We start from the raw sequence: 7,142 nt of genomic DNA, 5'->3' as shown, positions 1-7,142 counted from the left end.
ATCTGGCTGCTAGCGTGTCAGGTGGCAGCCTCGCACGTCCTTTTAAACAACGTCGAGTAATAGTCTAGTTCGGCAGATCCACCCTTTCCGCCGAGCCAACTCAACCTAATACTCTCTGAATAGAGCGAGACTTGCTCCTCTCCCCACCCATGTCTGTCTTAAGAAATTTTTGCCGAACGCTTAGAATACAGCAATCACAGCGGTTGTACCCTACATACCCTGGTTTTAGTCAAGAGGAACCTTTTTATAAAAATGTTTGGTTACATTGTTGCACCTTTACCACACTCAATGTTCAATAGTTCATGATTATTAGCTATTCCAGTTTCACTTACCTTATTTATGTAGGAAGCTTGACATATTTCGTGGAGGCTACGTTTCCTATTACTATGCAGCGGATACGTGGCAATCAAGTCGCCGACTTTAAATCTATACATAGCTGTAAACTTAAGGCAGCAGTTCTAAAGTAAGTTATTTACTTGTAGAAAAAAAAAATCTCGATTTTCAAATACGTATTTGAGATAACTACATTAATTTTATACAATATTTTGGAATATCACTTCATATTATCACAAATAGGTAAGTCTTTTATTTATTTTGTTTGAAATATCGTAACATCTAACATGTCGTTGGACGTTAATATTTTACTAAAAATATATAAATCCAACGAAACAAAAAATGAAACTTCGTATTAGTATTTAAAATTTAAATTGAATTACGTACCAAATTATCAAAATTATTCAAGTACATTATACCTAAAAGTAGTTTTTAAAAAATATTTAATTAGCACTCTTTTAGAATTGTGCTCCTTATAAAATTGCACTATAATAAAAATAGCAAGTACGTAAGCAAAAACAAACACTACGTTCGAGTGCGCTAGTGCGCTTATTATAAGCAGCTAATGCGGCCGCCATTTTGCGGAGTCACGCACGCCCCCGCTATACGTTTTTATACGCATCATCTTATCCAACGCGGCATAATTTCATGCAATTTTTACTTTGTTAACCTCAATACGTAGGAAAAATCTTTTCAGCTAACATTTTTTTTATGTGAATATATTGGTATAGCTCGGGGACAAAACTGGTTCGTTTGACGTTACGGCAAACGGAATGTCGCTCTTTTTTTAACGTCGTGTGTGTCGCCGTCGTTTTATAACTGACTTGTGTGTGCGTAACGGGAATACAGTACATTATTTGTATGTGCTGTTATAATAATAAGAAAAATATTATTATTTATGTAATCAAATCATACGTATTTTACATCATGTTTATTTATTGGTTTTCTGTTATTATAAATCATTTTATAAGTCATCCATGTATATGATATCATTCGAGCATCCTGAGTCGGACGTAATCTTAGGAGCCAAAAAAAGAAAAAAGAATTTATGTACAGTTTGGGTTGGTTACGTTATTGACTCGTATGACCAAATTCAACAATCTTGAAAAAAATTACTTGGTATTTTTTTGGGTTTTAATATCCAATATAACGCAAAGCATTTTTGTCATATAAGTACGCAAATTTCCCACGTGGTGACAAATAGTGGTCACTGTTATATCAGTATCGCTCATCAACATTGGCGCTGTAAGCAATACTTCATCAATGCACCAAACTCGGTAACTAAGATATTATGATAGTTGTGCCTCTATTACATGGGCTCACTTATCCTCTAAAACGTGAGCCAGTAGAAAAAGTATTACTGTTTGGTGGTAGAATCAGCGATGAATGGTGGTACCTTCCTGGACGGGCTTGCACAAAGGTCTACCACCAAGTAAACATGCAATTGTATCTGGTGAGCAAGTTACAAATACCAAAGATGTATTTTTCTCAGGGCGTTATAAATCTTATGATGACATGATATTTAACTTCATGTCCTCCGTTCTCAGTTATTAAGTTGTCTTTCGCGAAGCCATTGAGAAACTTATCCTGACTACAATAAACGGATTTGGAACGTTTTCACGTTGATCCCGTGTGACTGTTTTCCTTGTAATTAACCGACTTTAAGAAGGAACGTTTTCCGTTTTCCTTTGTATGTTTGAATGTGATTTTATTTTTTAAATCTACTTCATATATTTATAATGATTCTTTTATCGGGGCTATTAAGCATAGTATAACATTACAAAAACATGGTATATAAAATATTATGGAACTAACTTTATGACATCACGATTATATTATAATGAGGTTTTATTCGTCAGTTTATTCACGCAAAAACAACTGATACGTTTGTCATAGAACCTTCAAACATCCAATATTCGTTTTTAGTTTTAGTTTAAGCTGGCTTTCCATCGTAAAACAGTATTAATCCTTATCAAAACAAATAAAGCTCTTTACAATGAAAAGTATGGTTTTTTTGTACTGAATTTCTGGAATAAAAATATTTCATGCAAACAGAGGGCAGGGAAAAACGGATGCATGACGTAATAGCTTAAAAAAAATCTTTAAAAATTATCGAGACGTAAAACTTAGCAAGAGAACTCGGGGCAGGTAGCTAGTTTAAAACAATTGTGCATACTATATTAAGTCTTATAATTTTCATAAAAAATTAATATCAAATATATTTTTTTCATTTCAAGTACGTTATATCTGTATTGTCAAATGTCGTGCTGACCGATTCCGGCCACTCGGCTAATCTCAAGGGCAACCAGACGCACAGGACATATGATAGTGCACAAGTGCGTCAACAGACACAGGCTCACTTTTTAATCGGTCTCTCTCATAATCCGATGAAACAGCAAATCAGACAAGATCGGAAAGAGTTCAGGCACAAGACTAACGACTTCACGTGCTTATCTAGAAAAAAATGTAAACACGTTACTGGGTATTTCTGACGGAAAAACTGAATAATTTTTAATCGGCTTGATATGGGGTTTGAACCCACGACCTCTGGATCTGCGGCCTTGTATCCAACCATTAGATATAATCTTCAAAAAATATAGCAAAAGGATAGTTTTATAGCGTTATTATTAGCTCATTGTAAGCTAATGTGTGCAGAAATTTTGTTGAGTCACGCGTATACATCCCTTTCTCGTCTGAATTTATTCTTCGTTTCAATATTTATGTACGCATTTTTTATTTAATTATAGTTATATTATGTTCTATTTTTAAACTGTTTTAATATTAAAGAAACCTTAAGTAGCAAGTCTACTTAAGGTTTCTTTTAAATTTTGAAATTTAGAAATTTTTTCGCAATAATTTCACTGTGCGTTCTCAGTTGGCTTTTTAAAACAAGAAGGTTTTATTAGGTTTTTATATTAACATCAAGTCCATCGGTAACTGATTTGGCAAAATGTGAAATGATTCTTATTAATTAAATTACATGCATTGTAAATAAATAAATCATGTATTAAAACTTTTAGTTGAGGCATTTAAAAACATATATTTTTAATTACATAGAGACAATTTAGTATACATTACGTTAAAAAACAATATTTGCTCTTGTAAATTAAAAAAAATATATCAAAACAAAATATTAGCCATACTTACTGTTAGAATAAATTTTCATATTTGAACATTGCTTTCAGTATTTACATTAAACAGTAGGGAATTTAATTGATATAATCAACTACGAGTAAAATTTAATAAAAAATCTAATAAATTATTCGACCAGGCACTTTGAGTTGTCATTTTACAAGCTTATATTATATTAAAAGTGACCACCGTTTGGTATATAGATTTTACTGAGAACGAGAAAACAGGTATCTTAATCAATGATTGCAGTTTCAAATCCAGGCAATCACTCCTGGAATTCCATGTACTTAATTTGTGTTCAAAATTCATCTCGTGCTCGGCGGTGAAGAAAAACATCATGAGTCAATATGCATGACTGTATCTAATTTCAATGAAATTCCACATGTGTATCCACCAACCCGTTGTAGGGAAGCCTGGAATGAGTTCCAAGCCTTTTCATCAGTGGGACACTTACAAGCTGATACGTAACTTTATTTGAATAGCAGATCTTGTAGATTTACGGGAATACATTTTAACGTCTATTAAAGGGATTGTGAGGAAGGGCCTTATAAAGGACGGGAGGTTGTAAAATGTTTATGTTTTAATTTAAAATGAGTTAAGATAAAGTAAATTAGCCCTTCACATGTACATAATAATGTTTCGTGACCCACTTTCATCACAGCTTCTCAAAAGTTCAGTGACATAAACTGAGAATTGAATTTTTAATGGATCGTAAGAAGTACTTGGTAAGTGCCAATAAGTCAAGCATAGTTAATAGTTGTTCGTCAATGTTGTTGTAGATACATTATAATATATGTATCTACAAAAACATTATATGCTTACTCCAATGGAAGTAGGAAAAAAGATAAACAAACCTTAGATTCATGTATTCCATGCAATTAGCTAATAACTCAGCTATATTGTGTACTAGTAAGAGTTTATGATTAATATATCTTTATTTATAAAACAACACTATTACACTTAACTATTAATTTCCACTTTGATTTTACTTCAAAAATTCCGATAACAGTTTCGTTGACGTTCAAAACGCCATTTTTTCGCAAATCCATAGCGAATATCACAGATTAATCAAGCTCTCGACCAATTATATCGTGTCGATTTGCTGTCAAATGTTGTTTATTTGATTTTTCTCCTCTTATGGTTGGAATAGAGTATACACAGGAAAAAATCACTAATCGATAAAAAATAAATTCTAAAACAATTATAATAATTGTTTGATTTGAATGAACTTTATTTTAAATTTTATCGTCTACCAACTTATTTTATATAAAACAAACTTACAAATCATTGTATTGAGAAATATAGTATTTAAATAATATGCAAATAATATTTTTAAAGTAATGGTATTCTCATTATAATCTATCTATCCATGTAACTCCTCCTCCTTTGTTTTTTCTGTTCTCTGCCTTAAGGTTACCTGGAAGAGATCTCTTCTCTGAATTTTATATTTAATTTTCATGCGTGTACAATAAAAACTGTACTGTATTTACGTATAAAATATCTCCCAACTATAATATCTGTATGACCGCTGTTGATGTCCATTATTCTGTAGTGGAATGCTACCAATACCGCCGGAAACGAATAAACGAAGTATATTTATTAATTTATTAGACACAGTATTATTACTATGAAAATACGAATTAATTATATTTCACTAGTTAGTAGGGATTTATCGGGTATTAGGCATAAAATGTAAGCCAATGTCCTTCCTTGGAGTTCTTGTAAGAAATATTAAACCTTGAAAAAGAGTAATTAACTATTTTCTCGTCAATTCTACACAGTAGTAATTAAGTTTCTTTTCGCTTTTAATCTCTTTTATGTAAAAATTAACGTAAACAAATCAAATATAAACATAATCAAACACCTCTTATAGACAAATCAAGTCTTCCAAAAGCTGTTTGCTAAATTAATTCTCACCCTCATTCGTTTTTATTGCTCTTAGGCAATTCTGAAATTGCACACGATATAATTCATCAATTTTGACCTCTATAACTATTACAATAAGGATCAAAATTTTCAATAGTTCAACCAAGGTTACTTTGAATTCATAGATGTTATACGTAGATAACGTTACGTTACGGTGTGTACTGTTTTATTTTATAAAATAGAGCGAACAAAATCACTTTTTTTATTATTGAAACAATTTCGGTATGAAATATGATGGTAATTATGAATAATAGACTAACTGATATTGATACCGCTCGTCTAGTATATTTTGGTTATTTTCATAGTATTATCTCAAATGGCATATTACTTTGGGGTCACGCTACAGACATTATTAGGTTGCGCAGATATGTCAAACTTTGCCGATTCATAAACTCAAATACAAGATTATATAGATGATAAGAGCCGAGATGGCCCAGTGGTTAGAACGCGTGCAACTTAACCGATGATTTCGGGTTCAAACCCAGGCAGGCACCACTGAATATTCATATGCTTAATTTGTGTTTATAATTCATCTCGTGCTCGGCGGTGAAGGAAAACATCGTGAGGAAACCTGTATATGTCTAATTTCAACGAAATTCTGCCACATGTGTATTCCACCAACCTGCATTGGAGCAGCGTGGTGGAATATGCTCCATACCTTCTCCTCAACGGGAGAGGAGGCCTTAGCCCAGCAGTGGGAAATTTACAGGCTGATTATAGATGATAAAAAAGCACGGAACTAATACTTGTTGACTTCCAGGCAGGATATATTATATACATTTATAATTGTATTTAACTAACATAACTTTGTATTTTAAATTTTGGAAAAGAGTAACTACTGTTTCTTGTCGGTAAATTGATAATAATATGGTTTGTAAATATTAATAATAAAAATGGAATATATTTTTATTTTCTATTTATATATCAATCCTTGTTTTAATCCAAGATAATTATTGAAATACGAACACATACAAATATTTAGAACATCAAATTGTAATCGAGTATGTTCAGTATTCTTAATAAAAAAACACAAATAAAGAAATATTTTTTTTTTACATATTTTCGTCATCATATTATAACCTTTTCAAATACTCTCAAAGTGGTAGACGAGATACAAGTTACAATACAGAAGAACTTCTTACAAAAAAAAAAAAACGAATTATAAAAATTATAGATAATAATAGATAAAGAAAATATCTAAATAATTATCTATTCTTTCATGTTTGAACGGAAAATAGTGCACTATTTTCACTCCTTCGTTAATCTGGTCCTTGCTTCAAACCATCGATATAAATCGAAATATTAACCATCCGAAATATTAACCATTCCTTACATTACCATTGCACCATCAACTTCGGAAACTAAGATGTTATGTCCTTTGTGCCTGTAGTTGCACTAGCTTCCTCGCACCGGAGTACAACGATACTGAGTACTGCTGCTTGGCGGGCCAGACAGGCTGCACAAAGCTCTACCACCAAGAATCTTCTCCGCAGAATCTACATTCCGACCCGTTGTTATCTTTTCAGCAGTACTGGCTTTACTAAGGGTCGTCATTTATATAGTCAGTTAATTTAAACGGTCTTGATTAGCTTCAGGTGGTAGGCAAATTGCAGCTTCTAGTAATCGGCAAAAATAACTTAATTGATCAGCACTTAACGTATTATGGCGCAGCGACGGTCGAAAAATTTTAAGTAGGAACTCCTTGTTAAAAGTGCTTACGGAGAACTTGGATAGGACCTAAGATCATGTGT

This window comes from Vanessa tameamea, chromosome 5 (genome assembly GCF_037043105.1).
Source record: "Vanessa tameamea isolate UH-Manoa-2023 chromosome 5, ilVanTame1 primary haplotype, whole genome shotgun sequence".
NCBI classification, from domain to species: Eukaryota; Metazoa; Arthropoda; class Insecta; order Lepidoptera; family Nymphalidae; genus Vanessa; species Vanessa tameamea.
This window is presented reverse-complemented; position numbering follows the sequence as displayed.